Source organism: Notothenia coriiceps, unplaced genomic scaffold (genome assembly GCF_000735185.1).
Source record: "Notothenia coriiceps isolate Sejong01 unplaced genomic scaffold, NC01 NC01_scaffold00017409, whole genome shotgun sequence".
NCBI lineage: Eukaryota > Metazoa > Chordata > Actinopteri > Perciformes > Nototheniidae > Notothenia > Notothenia coriiceps.
This window is the reverse complement of record NW_011350110.1, coordinates 25,451-44,412: the sequence shown is the minus strand read 5'-3', so window position 1 is coordinate 44,412 and position 18,962 is coordinate 25,451. Positions and strand designations below refer to the sequence as shown.

Genomic DNA, 18,962 nt, shown 5'->3' with positions numbered 1-18,962 from the left:
AGTGCAAGATAATAAGTCTTTATGTCTCACCCAGTGTTGCTTTGATCTTGACTATTGTATATTATATTCTAATGTTTTGTACAATTCCCTTAACTCTAGTCTATGGTAGTGCAATCATTTATCACTGGATTATCACTTTAAGATATGTTGACACTGTTGTTAGGATAGAGCAGAAGTTCCCAAACTTTTCCAACCATGTTCCACTTTGTACCCAATAAGAAAATCTGTCTAAAAAGAACCCTTTCCCATTGCAGATACCAACAAAATAGGAGCCACCTGTCAGTGTACAGCCTTTACTGCTCCGCCAGGTCTGTGATGCTAATCCTAGATTGATTTAGCTAGCCTGATAGCATCTTGTTGACGCTGTTTGTTAACTCAAATGCTGACTTAAAACTGTCTAGGTGAGTGCTGTCAACCATCATCAGTTTTTTGGACCTTGTAACTATTTAAATATTACACAATCTGCCCACAAATATGGGTAGTGGGACGGAATGTGAGTTTTTAGCTAATGCTACCGTTAATGCTATGTCACATTGACATATCTAAATATATTAAAAACTATTGTCCTACGTGTGCGTGTGTGTGTGTGTGTGTGTGTGTGTGTGTGTGTGTGTGTGTGTGTGCTGTGTGTGTGTGTGTGTGTGTGTGTGTGTGTGTGTGTGTGTGTGTGTTGTGTGTGTGTGCTGTTGTGTGTGTGTGTGTGTGTGTTGGGGGGGTGTGTGTGTGTGATGTGTGTGTGTTGTGTGTGTGTGTGTGTGCTAACCAGCCTTGCTGTTTGCTGCAGGGATGCTTGTGTGTGGGATTAATTAATAGACCTTTTTTGAAATTATTATTATTCCCAAAATGCCTCTTTTGTGATTTGGCTTTGAAGTTGAGCGTGCAATGTGCGGTGGTGGNGGGGGGGGGCTTGCTTGCTCATTTGGAGAGCTTTTCCAATTATACAATTAGTCAGGAATGTAGGCCAGCGGCCTCGGTGCCCCTCCTGCTCCCCGACCCTGCTAGCAAGTGCCCTCGCCTCACTTTGTATTTATCCTTTTCTTTCACATTGTCAAGAAATATAAAAATAGGAATCAAACAACAGATTTGATATGTAACTGTGATATATAAAGTGGTGTCTGCTTTGGGAGCAGGACGCGGGCTGAAGCAGCCAGTGTCCCAGAGGAGCTAAGCTAACAAATGCTGACCCTCTTTGTGAAAATTGGGTTGCGTGTGAACGGCCATGGCAGCACACTGTGGAGCTAATAGATAAAGTCATGGGGTCGGGCTGCTCTGATCAAATACTGTTTGTTGTGTTGAATGGCTTTTTTGTGAACCCACCACCAGCTCCCAACATGTCCCGGAACCCCACCACGTTGGGAAGAGGAGTGTGTTAGTGGGTTCGGGATTGAACACGCACACACACATTGCTACTTTTGATTCTTCTCTGGGACGGAATGATATGATAAATTGATTTATGATGAAGGACAAATTGTTTTATAATTTGGCCCCTTTCTTCCGATTGTCCCCTCACTCTTGCCTGCCTGTTACCGAGTGTGCCGCGCCGGGTTTAATACGAAGCAACAACAACAGCCAAGTGCCATCTGTTGGCATGCAGATTTTCTGTAATCTCTCTTTACTGATTACAACAATGACTACACGAACCTCTTAAATAATTATCCCACAATGTAAAAAAAAGAAAGAAAAAAAAGAAAAATAATTATAATCATTAACTCCCACCAAGTCTGCCACTCCTCCAGCAAATGAAGGCTGTCAGAGAGAGAGAGATAAAGACGGAGGGAGAGAGAGTTTGTCTTCTGCTGTGATGCCAATCATGTCTTATTTATACCAGCGGGGCAGAGCAGCACACAGGAGTGACAATCTTAACCCAACAACACTGGATAGGAAACGGTGGGAAAATTGACCCCTCTCCACCCACCACCCCTGCACCTTATGTTGTTCTTTTCCTGTCTCCTCAAGACAAAAACATCCCTAAATGGAGTGCAGGTTACATTTTGTAGTTTGATAATGGAATCCGTCTGTCCCCATTTTGCATCAAATGTGTACAGAATTACTACAAGTTTTTCTATGACTACCCATGTCTGTTCATATTTAATTTTACATTAACTTGCAATATTTTTATTTTCTTTACTGAGGAAGGTTTAGCCATCATGAATCCGACGTTTTTGTGATTTACACAAACATAAAAATCAATATTCAAAAATTATTCCCTTTTTTCTGATGGGGAAAATAATGTTTGTTAAATTGACCGGACTTCTTTCTGCGGATTGATATGACTGCACAAAGTCCCTTGATCTTCCTTAAAGGTTTGTTTTCCTTAGCAGCGGTCTGTTAGCGAGAATAAACAGCCATTGGAATGTCCAAATTGGCCAATGAGAATCAAATATTCAACTTAGCCGTGTAATAATGTGTTATATGAATTGATACATTAATGTTGCTGATGCATAGTTAAATTGCGAGTAGTAGCAAGTTTAATCAAATAAATATATCATATTTTATAAGCTCATCAAATATTTTGCATGTAAAATCTTAATATTCAAAGAAACTAAAACGGGCAAATAAATGTAGTGAAATAAAATATTAATATTTAAAGTTAAGTACAAGGTCTACAAAAGAACATTAATGTAGGGAATGCACTTTCCACCACGGACAGATACGTATTCATTAGAAGCCACAGTTGTTACCCTTTTTTTTGTCTATGTGTGTGTGGCTGCTTATGAATCTCTTTCTCGATAAGTCATCTGTGTGTGTGTGTATATGTGACTGCAAGTTTGTGTGTGAGCGCTTTGTGTGAGAAATGGTGTGAGAATACGTCAAGGGGAGCATGTGTTAGCTCTGCTTCCAATATGAGGGAAATCTGTGCCACATACCTCCGATGTGACACAAGCCAAAACGACATGACTCACCCATGCTATATTTGATTAATAAAACTACAGCTGGCAAAATGTGTTTCAAAACAGCAGATCATTACCGAGACTCGAGAAATGCAGCATCGTATTATAATTATTCAGGTATGGAGACTAGATATTTGTGTGTTGAGCATCTTTTAACGATCAAAAGTAATACTTTAATGTTACATGTGTATTAAATATGTCACTTTAGTGTGGCATATGATAGTTAAGATGGCCTTGGCAGGTCCTGAAGAGGACTTCTGCCATGTATCTGGTGCTCTCAATCTTATAATAAATGTTATAACGTGAATTTCTCAGCTTCAAGAGAAAAGGTTTCCATTGATTAGCACTTTACAAGCAATCCATTTTTACAAACCGGCTTGACCCGCTCGTCTCTTTCTCCGTTTCTCAGGAAGCCAACTCTCAGGACGACGGTCTATTACAAATTAAAAGAATATAGAGATTGGATGAGTAATTATTGGAAACAGAGGAAGATGTTGAGAGATTCAAGGGGAGCGAAGAGGAATGTGAGGCACCTTAGTCTAATTCCTGTCGACGACCACAATGGCGATGATGATGACACGCTGATTACAAACAACCGGGCGGGATGAGGCATCATAACCCCACAAAGCAGACATATCCCTCACTTGTACTTGTCATATGATATGCCATCAGTCACTGACACACACACACGTACAGTACACACACTCTAACGGCCCATCACCATGAGAGATGGGGTGGCCACGCTCCTCCAGCTCCAGGAATAATGGCTTGCACCTGTTAACCATGTCACCTCTGTTTGCTAATTGTCTCCTTGAGCTACATAGAGGGGAATTGACAGCGTTTTGGTTTCTTGACAGGTGATGTGTGGGAGGGGGTGTTACTTTTAGTTATTTTTAGTCAATACCTGATGTACAAAATTGGAACCAAAAGTATTTTACTTGCAGCAGCTGGGCGGTTACTTCATTTTGATGACATATGGTTTACTTAGGTAATCAGGACTACATCTATTAATCCCAAAAATATCCAATTCTCTTTGGGTGTTGATCTTTGTGATGGATATTGGTACTCAATTACAAACATTTACGAAAAGTTATTTTATTTTATGTGTTGTTAAGTTTGTGTCCTTTGGCAAAATATATCTATCGTTTCACTATGGTAACATTTATGTCATAATTCTTTATAAACAAGAATATTTTTTTAGTATCTCTCAAATGATTCATGCTGCCAATTTAAAATGAAAGCTACATTGAATAATTAAAAAAAACATATCCATTTCCCTTTTTGGGTGTTGATACATCTTTATTATATTGACTCAATTATATTCCTTACATTTTCATTAAGTTAATACATGTATGCGTTGTAACTGGCAAAACAGTAATAGTTAGACACATACATAAATGTATTTAAACAACATGTTTAACAGTTATTTTTAAATACATTCTAAGACATTTGTGAACGTTGCACGTCCAAATCAGGCAGGGGTGCCACACTAGCCTTTAATGAATGGCAAATTAATATTTTAGGATAATCATCTCAATAGTTCTGCATCTGGACGTCTAGTATTTGGAGCAAGTAGCTTGTGAAAATAAGGTTGTAAAACTAAGTAGGCCGCATCTGTTATTTCAATGTGTCAGATACATTTAATCGTTTCATATCTCCTGCGTTTCATATTATTTTCTGGTGGAAGCAGGTTGTGAACAATAATAAGGCTTCCCCGAAAACACTGCAGTGTTGCATTTTCAGCATTTCTTTTGTTGAGTTTATTTTTATAAATGTATTTACTTAAAAATATTGAATGGTGAACTTCTAGGGGAGTATAACAAACTCTCATAGAGAAAGACGAATTGGAAATTGGGCTTGTATTCCATAAAAGGACCCTTACCCTGACTAGCATAAGCAGCAGTAACATGATTCAGAGGTGTCTATGTATGTGTCAGATTGTGACATTGCCAACATATCCTGCAGGTCTTACTGCTACCAGAAGTGCAAACATATGTGGCCTGTGAGAAGCACTGCTGTGATTGGATGTTTTTGCTGCCTGTCAAGAAATTATGCTTTGTGATTGGTCAGCACCCGACAGCGCAACATGTCCCGAAACATCAGCCGTTAGCTGTTAGCACACAGAGCTCACAGCTCCTACTGGACACAAATTAAACATGAACAAACCACAGACTGTCTGTGTCATGGTGAATACAGTCGCTGCTTTATTTATGTCTGTATGCCGTTGTTGTGAGTTTGGACGGAGCAGCTACAGGTTGGTTTATCCTGATCGATCCGATCTCCATTCAGAAAACACGCATTCTAAAAGGTTTTTCGCCTGCCGTCTGTCTGCATACTTGTCAAAGCATTAATTCATGGTTTTTGCTAACCGGTATCAGTATGTTGTTACTTCGGCATCATTTTGAAACGTGTATTACAATTAAATCACGGTAAAATAGGTTCATTTTGTTGTAGTTGGTATCTACCAAAGTAGTTGCATGGATATAAGCACCGCCCCTTCTCCAGCGTGTCTTGTTTGAATGACAGGAGTAAACACAGCTGACAGCCGCTGTGAAACATGAAACTCGAGCGATTAGAGTGATGCGAATATTCGCATCACTCTAATCGCTCGAGTTTCATGTTTCACAGCGGCTGTCAGCTGTGTTTACTCCTGTCATTCAAACAAGACACGCTGGAGAAGGGGCGGTGCTTATATCCATGCAACTACTTTGGTAGATACCAACTACAACAAAATGAACCTATTTTACCGTGATTTAATTGTAATACACGTTTCAAAATGATGCCGAAGTAACAACATACTGATACCGGTTAGCAAAAACCATGAATTAATGCTTTGACAAGTATGCAGACAGACGGCAGGCGAAAAACCTTTTAGAATGCGTGTTTTCTGAATGGAGATCGGATCGATCAGGATAAACCAACCTGTAGCTGCTCCGTCCAAACTCACAACAACGGCATACAGACATAAATAAAGCAGCGACTGTATTCACCATGACACAGACAGTCTGTGGTTTGTTCATGTTTAATTTGTGTCCAGTAGGAGCTGTGAGCTCTGTGTGCTAACAGCTAACGGCTGATGTTTCGGGACATGTTGCGCTGTCGGGTGCTGACCAATCAGGAGGCGTCATTTCTTGATTGGCAGCAAAAACAACCAATCAAAGCAGTGCTTCTCTGGCTGGCTCTGTCCAATCACAAACAAGAAGTGTTCTCTCTAAAGGAATACCCTTTCCGTATAAGTTGAAATGTTGTGGCGTTTAGTGAAATGCTGTGGTGTTTTGTGAAATGCTGTGGAGTTTTGTGAAATGCTGTAGCGTTTTGTGAAATGCTGTGGTGTTATCTCAAATGCTGTGGAGTTTTGTGAAATGCTGTAGCGTTTTGTGAAATGCTGTGGCGTTTTCTCAAATGCTGTGGTGTTTTCTGAAATGCTATAGTGTTTTCTGAAATGCTGTGGAGTTTTGTGAAATGCTGTAGCGTTTTGTGAAATGCTGTGGAGTTTTGTGAAATGCTGTGGCGTTTTCTAAAATGCTGTATCGTTTTCTGAAATGCTGTTTTGACTTGCACTTCAGGGCCACCATATCTACATTAGGTTTGTCACTATACCAGAAATGTTGTAGTCGCTACTAATACCACAAAGATTCATTATAACCAATTTGATAACGTTGCATAAAAAACAAAACAAAAACGGGATGCGCCCTTGGACTAGTACGTTTATTGCATCCGTTCGGATTTAAATGAATCACAGTCCATCCAGTTACTTTGCAAAGCAATAGTTATACCATGCCCTGAGTGGCACCTACGTCACATGTGGTACTGTAGAAAAGCGTCTTGTTTTTAGAATGTTGGATTAAACTTGTTAGCGAAGCGTTGGTTGTAGTGACATGCCTACTCCACTTTCAAATTACAGTTTATGACATTCAGTTGAAGTGTCAGTGGACGGCTGAGGGGAATGGTTAATGAGCGTCTACCATTCAGACGGTCAGTGGTCTGATCCCCAGCCTAAGTGTGCTTGGTCAAGATACTTTAGCCCAAATTGCTCTTGTCGGTCGATATGAGGTTAGGGTTAGTGTATGCAAGTCGCTTGTTGCTAAGGTTGCCCATTCATTTGATCTGGCCTAAAAGATGGGTGATTATTGAGAAAGCTTACGCTCTTTAATGACTTTAAAGTGTTCCAGGGTGAGCCACTGACCCACCAACAGATCTTGTAATGGGAAGGTAACAGGTTCCGAATGTCTAAGTAATGCAACTGAGAAGCATAGCACTGCTAAACAAGTGCACGCTCAATTGACTTTCCCCCGGCTAAACAAAGGTTTAAATGAAAACAAAAGTGTGTGTAAGCGTGACAGACACCTTTAATATCCTCCCCTTTCCTGTGATCAATCGGTGTGATCGTACCTGTGTGACTGCCGCTGCTCCAATGAACGCCGGATGTCAGGAAGCGCACCGACAGCTCCACAGAAGGTGGGACGACAAGAGCCTGTAAACAAAGCACACACACCAGGAAATTCACAGTCAGCCACATTTGAAGCTTGATAAGTTTGCAACACTGGCGACAGAAGAGAAATACCCAATAACCAACCCCCCCCTCCACCCCACATCTTTATTTTTCCTCAGGACTTCCTGTGAGGATGTGATGTCATTTGCACATCCAACTGTGATTGCTCCTTTCTTAGGATTATAACTTGCAATTTGACACTTTAATATCCAGTTTAAGACAGGGAGAATAACGTAGTTAGACGTCCAAGGTTTATCATTTGTTAGTCTAAAACAATTTTTGTTCATAGAAAACAGAACAGTGAGAGGAGCCTTTGCAGAACAGCAAAGGATGTTATCTGATCCAGCTTTGAAGCCCCGCCGCTTAAAGCCAGAAAAAATAATCAAGCCGCCTCAAAGTATGCGAAGTAAAAAGACTGCTGCTCCCTTTTAAAGTGGCATGTAACTCTGTGAGTGGCATTTAGGCTGAGGCCTCACTGAGAGATTTTGAGAAACCGACTGCAACTAGCTTCAATTCGAAGATTTATGAAATTGAACAAGATATATTTTCTACACTTCGCACAAATGTGTGACATTTGCCTGAAGTTTGCTCTGATGGTAATCGTGGAGATTTTAGTTTTGTCTGTTTACCTAAACATTTGTGTGCTAAACCGTCAATGCTGTGTTGCTTTTTCCTAAAGTTCACCTGTCAGTCACAGATTGAGCAATACAGTCCTTTATTTCCATGAGTTTCTGTAACTCTAACCCTAGTTTCTGTGACTCATTAGTGCTGCACATTATTATCTAAAATATTCAATGGCAAAGATGTATGAGTCCAACAAATCCTTGAGGCAGCCAGGCGTGGAGAAACTGGCTCAGTCCTAAAACAGGGGAGATGGGGGGAGCACAGATGTGGAGGGTCTGCAGGAGGGCCACCCAGATCTACCCACCACTACTGTTTCAATGAAGCATCGAGAGTGAAAAAACTCCCATTCGGGGAACACAAAAACAAACACGCTCGCACACAAAGCCACGACATTGCCTTAAGTCACAATCTAAATTGGCTCCCAAGGGCACACTGACTACCTTGTTCACCAAAGGCATTGTGTATGTTTTCTGAGTGCTTAGCATATGCTGCTGTAACCTGAGATCTCTCTCTTTCTCGCTCGCTCTCTCTCCCTTGAACGCACACACACATGTACACAAACACACACACAAGATGTTGCTAGAAGTTGCTCCGTTTTCTCCCTTTACGCATTTCCCATCAGGCCCTTAATTAAATTCAAAATAGTTCACATCTACCTATCAAACCGTGTTGCACCAGCCGCCCACCAGACAAACAAACCTCGACAGCGACACAGATATAAAGTGTCTTTTTTATGGGGGGGGGGTGACAGGAGAAAGTATTTCTTCTCAGATCACAAGCAATGAGGAATGTCACATCTGCTTCTCGTACTGCCATATCACATTGTAATAAAGATGTATGAAAGGTAAACACACGGATTCTCACTGTCAAAAATAATAATGTATCCGGTTGATTTTCTGGACTTTGCTACTTGCTTCATGCTACTTTTCTAAATGATACTTTATTGCTTGTTTCATGATCAAAAGTCAATATGGAGTCACGGAAATAGCTTGCAAGCTACGTTGAAAGGAAGATAAAGCAGGTGATTGTTCTTCCAGAGGAAAAGCGAAAAATCTACTGACACTTGATCGAATCTGCTACACGTGTGATTTGATATGAAGGCACACTTGCGAGTAATGAAAATAGCTAACATTTTAAGACAGTCTAACCTTTCCTGTGTTTACCTTATTAAACAGTGTGTACCTTAACTGCTAGTGCAACACACATAAGGGGGGAAACAATGTGTATAAAGGCGGCAGTGTTTAAGCAGGCGAACAGTAAAGTAATAGGCAAGAGCAGTGAAGTGTTGATTCTACAAAAGATGCGGGGGAAAAATTGCACCTCATTGCGCGCACGCACACACACACACACACACACACACACACACACACACACACACACACACACACACACACACACACACACACACACACACACACATCCCTTTACCCTCCTCAATATACTCCCACAACACGGCCGGCTGCCTGGCAGCAGAAGTTAACATTTTCAGAGAAAATATTCCTTGCCTCCAACAGTCCGATGTAATTCATTTTCCATCTCTGTTCATTAATCATTGTTAAAATTAGTGATCCATTTCTTCCACTCTGCCATCTGCACTCAGCTTCCTAACAAACATGACACCTCAGCGCATAATAAAAGCTGACAGCTACGAGGAGGCCTTTCCAAATAGCTTTCTGCATATGTGCACCTCCACGACTTGACGCCGTTGTCAGACAAACGTAGATTATTTAGACTGCTGGATGGAGAGAGTACACATACATGTGCATGCACAAACATAAGTGACATATATGTACATTAGACAAGAGTATGTCCTGAGACTACAGGCAGGAAGATCACACAGAAATCATCTCAGAAGTCACATGCACACACTTTGACGCACATACACAAAACAACAGATGTGCCTAATCTTGAATGGAATGTGCTAAAATCCCGATAAGGAAAATCTCCCTCATACTTCTCAGCAAAGTGGTAAAGTGTGGAAAATAAGGTAAAGGCAGGCATACAAAATATGAGCAAACCCAAGCGAGCGAAAGAGAAACAGAGAGAAGCCTTTACATGTTGTTAAGTGTCCTGTTCACTAAACCTACACGCTTTCTGCTTTAACCTCAGATGGAGCAGCGTTGTACTTTTCCACTTGCATTTCCAGCAGCTGTGTGTGTTTGTTGTTGTGCTGTACATCAGCTCCACCCTTATATTAACCCTAAGGCTAAAAGCTGATCAAGTAAGACAATGTGAGATAGACAGAGAGACACAGGGCCAGCCGATGCCTCCGTCAGGTCAGCCAGGCCTCATAAACAGCCCTCTGATTCACGTAAAAATACCTTGATGGAAAGCTATACGCTCCACAGATGCCCCTGCACAATCCCAAGATTCCTATTTAGGTGCTTAAAAAGAAGGAGGCTTAGTACACTGGAATTGTAGTCTATTTATTGCATACAGACTCAGTTTAATGAAGCATAAAGCGAGGGTGCACTCTAATAGCTATGAATTCAGCTGCATTTCTTGGATGAACAAGTGATATTAAACAGGCTGTTTTTATACACTGTTTGCAGATATAACTAGGAGAAGTGAGCACTGAAATATGTGTGTCTAATCCCAGGGCTAGGAGGGTTACTTTCAAATTGTATTCCTTTAAGAGCGGGAAATGACACGTGTTGATTGACATCCGTAGGATAAGTCACAAAGAGATATCATATGAGAAACAAGTCTAATATTTCCAATTAGATATGATTAGTTATGATCATAAGTCTTCTGTATTAAATACTATATATATTTTCATATCACTGAATTACTATTCAAATCATGAAAACATATTTAAAAAATCACCTAGAATAGATTTGAATGCCACTTCAAATGGCCACTAACACACACACACACACACACACACACACACACACACACACACACACACACACACACACACACACACACACACACACACACACACACACACACACACACACAGCGCTTCCTCACAGTACCTTCCCCTCGTCTCTTGTTAACACCCCCCAAACTGTCTTTTCGCACATCCACACACATATGCACGATATCACAAATACGCACACACGTCCACATGTACACACACTTAAGCCTCGACGACCCTATGCTGCTGTAGTCCTCTGATTCCTTTCTGTAGACACACACACACACACACCATCAGGATCCCTCCCTGGCGAGGTGTGTGAGTGTCTCTGCCCGAGGCACAGCACATTAATCTATATAATGCCCTCAAAGAGAAGGCTTTTTCACACCGCTAACTGCCAAGGACTACGAGGGGCAGCGGCTGAGCCATGATTCAGCTGTTAGCCCAACTGGCGTCCCTGCGCACACACACGCACACCACTTCCCAACACACACACACACACACACAATATGTTAGCAACATAGACCCTTCGCTCGCAAGAAAGACAACGCGACACCTTTGTGTGCTCGCAGACTCACAATCAACACTAGAGCTGGGTATCTAACCTCCATTTTTAAAGATGTGTCAAAAAGTATTAATGTCTGACATGGATGATTGCTCAGTTTCTCTCTCTTCTTCATTATTTGTTCAAATTTCAAAATTGTAGACGAAGTACAGTTGTATGTGTAACGACAATTGAACAATTTGGTTATGTAAAACAATATTTTGGGGGGGGAAATCATGTTTCTATCTCCTAATATACTTATAATAAGTATTTTTGTGTATATAAACTCATGTATCAAAACTGAGTTTATACAGAGATGTTTATTGGTCCTAAATACTTTTTTGGCAAGAAAAAAAGTATTGAAAAAGTATACAAAAGTTAAATATAGTCTTTACGTTTCAACATTCTTTACTAATCAGATATTTTTAAAGCAAAGTTGTTGTTTGGTTGTGTGTGTATGAACAATTGAACAATTGAGAAGGAAACTACTTTGGTGATATAAACCAGTGCTTTTATTTAGAAAAACTATGTTTCCTTCCCTCAATGTAAGTCTTCATTAAAAGCATTGTCTTTGGTACATAACCTAAACTATTACGTCGGCATTGATGTTTCCTGTATCAGTTAAAGGCCCATGTTTGTAATTACGTCTATAAAACTGTACACACCTGCTGCAAAAGTCAAGAGAATGTCCAGGTTTGACCAGTGAAATTCAGACAACGCACAAAAGCTGTTTTCTACGGTGCCTCGTTCACCCTGAGCAAACACCACAGAAGAAGACACTTTACTGATGTTACCTTGCAGGACTTCTGGGCTTCACCGGCCTCATATTTCACACTGCAACCTCTTGCCAGTGTGCAAAGTTTGCCCAGTGCAGATTTAAAATGCATTTGTTGCTTCGGAGGGCCACAAAACAGACAGCCCAGAGCGGTGATTGGAGGGCCAGTGCTCAGAGGCAGACGGCGAGCAGAAGAGCAGCTAAATCATCTTGACATTCACCGAGAAGTAGCCACACAGAAAGCTACTGCTGCCGCTAGTCCTCCCATCGTCTAATTTGGTTCTACTTAACCCCTAAACACCCCGCGCGTGAACACACACACACAGGAGTGGATGCAGAGGCAAATACAGGCTGAGTGAGCACGCGCCCCAGGGTGACACGTTTAATTCCAGGTTCTCGGCACATCTGAATTACAGGGGGCTGATGAGGGGGAGAGGGCCGGCCCCTCCGGACTGATTAGCATCATTTAAGAAAGCCTTCCCTTTTGTCTGCCCGCTTCAGTGACCTCTCTTTCCCTCTCTATCACTCGGCCCGGGCGACCCACCTCCCTGCCTACAATATGGGTGGCACCCCCCACCAGTACAGGTCAATAAGTACTCAGCTCTTGTACACTGAAAAACTGAAACATTGACCTAATTAAGTGTATGATGTACAACGTATTAGGATAGTTGAAAGCAATAATATTAAGTTGAACCTAATATTTGTTATTTGAACTTAATATGATTGCTTTCAACTAACCGTATACAGTTATGTGAAATCTGTTGACGTAACACATTTAATTAAAGTCAACATTTCAGTTGTTTCAGAGTACATGAGTAAAAGTAGAAGTACCAGAGTGTAGGAATACTCTGTAACAAGTAAACGTCCTGCATTCAAAATGTTACTCAAGTAAAAGTACAGAAGTATTGGCATGAGAATATACTTAAAGTACCAAAAGTAGAAGTAGTCATTGAGCAGATTGGTCCATTTCAGAACAATATATATGATAGGTTTTATGATGATTGATCATTAAAGTGTTCTCAAAGCTTGTAAAGGTGCAGCTAGTTTGAATGACTTTGTATACTGCAGGGTAGCTTGTGATACTCAAGTAAAGTACAAGTACCTCAAAATTGTACTTAAGTACAGTACTTGAGTAGATCTACTTAATGACTTTACACCTCTGTCAACATGGAGCACACTCATCTAACACAGGAGGAGGACTCAGTGCCTCTGGGGCTTCTTTTTATTCCTGCAAGACTTGTTAGCTTTAGATTTTCTAAAAGTGTGGACACAACTATAGCGCACATATACGTCAGGCGCCATATGATGCAGTTTTTTTTCGCCGCGTGTAGAGTAAATAAGACTGAGTCTGTTTTATTTGCGCATATTTCCCCCCTTCTAAATTATATAAGCCTTGCACATGGCTTAAAATTTTGTAAAGCTTTTCTCAAAATCCTACTTATGGTTGCCATTCTGTGCCAAAAAGTTCATCTGGCCTGTAAATTTAAGCATGGATTACAAATATTCAAATCATGAGCTTACTGTTCAAATAAACATTTCCAACAGGGAGGGGAAAAGTTGCAAGGCATACACTTTCAGCATAATTCCTCCTCTGGCACCTCCCCTCCCCTCGCTCCTAATAAAACAACCACAAAAAAAAAAAAGCAGGGAAGAGAAAGGGGTTGGTTAGGGGTGGACAAGGGGGGGAAACAGACAAGAAATGCAAAAACAAAAGACAGAGTTAAAAGTTTCTTCATTTACCGTGCGGCTGGATAAACAGTGTTGATGAAATATGTAATTAATATAATTGTAACCACCTATGCAATTACAGTGAGCCGGGTGGCCCCGTACACCCTGCCATAGGACAATAGGGCACCTTATTACAGTTTTAAAAGGGGGAGGGAGGGAGAGGGGGGTGAATAAAGGGGAGGCTTAAGCTGGTCAGCTGCTCACCACATGGTAGAAATAATAAGGACTGAAGTCACAATCATTTCAGCTTTAGCTTCGCTGATCACCGGACAATACAAATACCTGACAAACTGCTGAGCATCCTGGGAATTCTGAGCCATATTATGTATGATATTCATCATACATGCAATTAGTGAGACAAATCTGCAATGATTGAGGAGGAATCTGTCTTTTTCAAATCAAAATAGCAATGCCACTGTTCAAATACTCTATTCCATATAAGAGTCCTGGTGATTGGAAGTCAAAGTGTGCAAAATGCATCAACTGTTAATGCACTGGTGGAATAAAAGTGACCCCTGTTAATGGTAGGCTATCATATATGATATTACTAAATTATTATTGCATGCGCATTAATGTTTAAGTAGCATTTTATTGTTGTGGTCGGTCAAGCACTTTATATCCTGGTTGGCGGTTTAATCTGCAACACTGCATTCTGTTTTACAAGTGGAACACGTGTTCTATTGCAACATCCCTATTACATCGCTAGCCTGTTAAAGAACAAGGGGGGGGGGGGGGTTACACAAAGTTTTCAGCTTTGGTATTACAATGTATTTTACCCTTTTGAACTGTTTGTATTAAAAGTATAGGAGAAATTGCTCAACCAATGAAGGTCAACCGTTTGCTTTCTTGGAGAGAATTTTTTTTTGGAGATAAATCACTTTGATATGTCAACCACCACATATCTCTCAGACAGTAGATGAGTAACATATATTTTTTAATACTGTGGACTAAAAGGTGAAATGTTAATATTCATGTACAGATAGCTGAAATCCGTTAGTTGCGCTCCATTACTGGCTATATCTGACATGACTTCATCCAAATCATTTAGACATCTATTTGAATATTGTATTGACCTCCTGCTTCCCAACACCATCTGCACACAGGCTCAGAATAAAAGCAGTCCTGGCCCCATGCATTTATACACAGCCACAATTTATGGATGAGGACAAATGTAGCGTCGGTGTAGACAAGCACGTTATCACCTGGGTAAAGACAGGTCCAAATGTGGGTTAAGGTGCAGGCTGCTCCCCCTTACAGCCGGTGTTATCCCAGGGACTAAAATAGCCTCTTCTCCGCTACCCGCCCCTGCCCAGCATTAAAGTCTTCCACATTTGCAAAATTGCAAACAGATGCAACTCAAGTACCTGCAAATAATCTGCCAAGACCAATTTCAAAAGGGAGATTTCAGAATATGTGGGAGTCATTAGAGGGAGTATTATTTCAGCGATGAGCGCAAGAGGGCCAGCCGCGGATCACCCAACCAGATGGGTTCTGCTGCCTTTTATTCAGGAAGAAAGAAGCCGACGTGTTCTTCATCTCCCCCGTTCCCCTCAAATGAAGATATATAACTTGTATGAAACAATTACGGCGGAATATTGGAAGTTTCAGAAGCAACCAAAGAATGTCAAATATCCTTTCGAGTTTCTCAAAACAATCTTTTCATCTTCTTTCCCAGTGAGGATGCTTTGGGATGGTGGGTGTAGTGGGGGGGGGGGGAGGATTCTCGATGCAAACGAGGAGACAGAAGCAGAGATCTGAGGCTCGTATTGTTTTGTATCGAATGTTAAATATGAAAAAGAATTAAAAGGTAGACGCCTTAAAAGGGGGGCCTGTGGCGTATGTAAATGAAATATGTTTCAGAGCCATCATTTGCAACTGCTGCTGTTGTTATTTTTCAGACGCTTATCTGAAGTTTTTCTGGTCTCTTCAGTGGCGCTTTAAAGCAAACGCACGACAAAGCGCTCAGCAATTAAAGACGATTTTAACACCAACAACTGCGGCAAACTTCATTAGACTCTCCATCTACCCGCTGACAAAAAGCCTATCAGAACGCATCTTCTTAAGCGCTGGGTAATGAATAATGTATAATCAAAACACACATTTTTCTTTATTTCTCACACTAGCCATTCAGAACATGCGCCAACCCTTATAACAAATGAAATGTTTATATCAAATGGAATTTGATTAGGTGACTGGTTATTATTCCTCGTAGGGAAGCAGAATAACAATCTGAGGCACTTTAAAAAATGATCAAAATCGCCAAGCCCTTGAAACAATACACATTCAATCAAATTCTTCATAATTGTAACAGTAGGAAGCATTTTAGGCATTCCACCCACAACAAACAGGCTTTGTTCTCCTGTTATGAGAGGCAGCGAGGGGACACAATCAAGTGCGTGAGAAAGCCAGGATTTCAAGCAATTCCTCCCCTCTTTCTCTCTTTCTATAGCCCCCCCCCTCCCATCCCCTTTTTATTTTTTTCAGGGTCGCCCATATTATTTGCTTCCTTTCTCATTGTAGCTGGCAAAAAGAGAATTTGGTAATTGAGTGGTACAGAACATGTGCCCTCCCTGCTCGCAGATGACAGATGGATTATAAAAACTTCAAAGGCGAGCATTTGGAGCACCAGGGGAGAGATGCTAGGTATTTGAACTATCATTCTTTACCCAGGAGACAATGACTGCCTGACATGGTGCATACATCAAGGAATAGTGCAACGGCACAGACATAATCCAACACACACACACACACACCCTTCCTTTCACTTATTTTCCATCGCTCCTTCTCCCCTCCCTGCGCTATATATTTAACATCCTGTTCTGAGCAAGTTTGCACGCCGCGAAGCTCGGGAACATTAACAAGTAGGGGGTAACACTGAGGAAGAGGAGGGGGAGAAGTGGAAGGGGAAGTTATCGTGTCTTCTTGACTTGTCACCTTCAAGGGCTTTTCTCTCGAAGTTCAAAACCAGCTCGGTAAAATAATTGACTTTGTGTTTTATTTAACCCTCCTGTCATGTTGGGGTCAAATCGGACCGATTTAGTAGTTTCATCAATCATAAATACTGTGTTTCCAATCTGATTGCCTCAAGGCCCCATGATATCCTCCACAGTAGGAATTTGAACATGTAAACCTGCTGAGAAACCACTTACCACGTGGTTTAGTTAGCTTTGTTACACTTATGATGTTCCCGGTAAAAAATGACAAGCATAGGAAATGAATGGGCAATCCTACATTTTATAATAAAGGAATTCTGATTCTGATTGTGATGTTCATCCACCAGATTCACACCCACAAATCAACAACATGTTAATTTAAGATGACATTGTCTGTGTGTATTTGTTGTATATCCAATGCAGATATTCATGTACCCAGTAGTCTGAGATAGTGTTTAGAGCTTTAAAGGGTGTTAAGTCAAATGTGGTGATGATTAATCATCTTTGTGTTAATGTAAGAGCAGTTAAAACAGTACAATCTGACCGGGAACACCAAAGTTAGGGGGGAGAAAGGAACACGACAGGGGGGTTAAAGTACAGCCAGATTAACAGGCCTTGAGGAAAACTATAAGCACTACTGTAATGTAAGTGAAGAAGAGAATGGTGGGCAGTGACGCCTGTAATCATCTTATAAGCATGATTTATGAAAAAGGCCATCTGCTTTGCCTTACTTAAGCACGGAGGCAACCTTTAATAATATAGGGACATGAGGAAGGGGGGGACAGCGGGGGGTGAGTACAAAGGGGAGGGGGATTTGAAACCATGAAACACACAAACACACACTCCCACAATGATCTCGACAAGCCGATGAACCAAATTCTTCTTCTTCTACTTCCTGTCTCTGCTCCTCTCCAGCATTCAGACATTAGTTTGGATGGCAGCTAATCACTGCTGACCTTTTCCTGTGACCCCGTTTAACCCTGGCCCCTCCCCTTGACCCTGAAGGAATTAGCAGCCTCACTGTAAGACACACACAAACACACACCTACACACCCAAACACACAACTTCTTGTCAGACATGAGAAAAAGTATCTACCCTTCCTCACACGAGGAGTTTGCTACTTCAGATGTAATGACTCAGAATGCTGCTTAGAGTCCATTTTTGAAATAAATATGTTACCTATATGATTCTTACATGATTTGTTTGGTGTATAAAATGGACACAATTGGCAGACATTACAATCACAAGTTTCTAAAGTCCATTTTAACAGATTAAATCCGCTGCTGCTCGTCCAAACACCAAAATAAAAAAGGAAATAAATACATTTTAGAAACACAAACTGAAATGACTATTTGTGTCAAAAATAACTTAAACAATTATATTTTAAAGCAGATGCATTTTCTGACAGTGAACAAATCAACGAATAAACGAATCAATTTGTTTTAGTTTAGGAATATTCAATTAGTCAAACATCTCAAGAAATATCTTCGAAGTTCCATATCCAAATAAATATAGAAAAGCAATACATGTTGACATTTTGGAAAGTAAACCCAGCACCTGTGTGATATTTTGAATTGATTAATCTCTTAAATATTGATTAATCAAACCAGCGTTCGTTGAAACCATGGTTCAGAAGGCCTGTTGAATTCCTTAATTCTAGCCTTAAATTCCAATACAACCCATGGAATTTGAAAGCATGAACACACTGAACCCAGCTCAGTGATATCATAACACATGAAGAACAAGAGCGTCTCAGAACTCTGATTGGCCTTCATGCCCCAGCAGATGACCTTTGACCTCACTGTGACCTGGAAACGGCTCCCAGCGCGACCTTAAGGAGCGACGGCGGCAGCTTTGGGAGGATATATGCATAATCATAATGAGGCCATACAGCATATGCTATTGTGCTACACACACACACTCATCTCCACATGTGCAATAGACGGTCACACACGCCCTCCCCCGGCCCCTCCTACGGCCCTCCCCCCCCCCATGTGGTCACCTTTTCGGCCTAATCCTCGTCGGATCATCTCATCAATGCCTAGGCTGTTTATGTGTAATGGATCCCATCTAACTCCCTTTCTCTCCCACCCACCCCCCTCTGTGCTCCC

At 41.1% G+C, this 18,962-nt stretch overlaps 1 protein-coding gene across 2 annotated transcripts in view; it reads right to left on the bottom strand.

The window, feature by feature from the left end:
- The window catches only part of znf536 (zinc finger protein 536), a 207,258-nt gene that overhangs the window by 173,482 nt on the left and 14,814 nt on the right, over window positions 1-18,962 (bottom strand). For both annotated transcript variants that reach the window (XM_010776893.1, XM_010776894.1), the window contains exon 2: window positions 7,284-7,365. The gene's annotated coding sequence lies outside the window, so the exon portion shown is untranslated. The remainder of the gene's footprint in view (window positions 1-7,283; window positions 7,366-18,962) is intronic.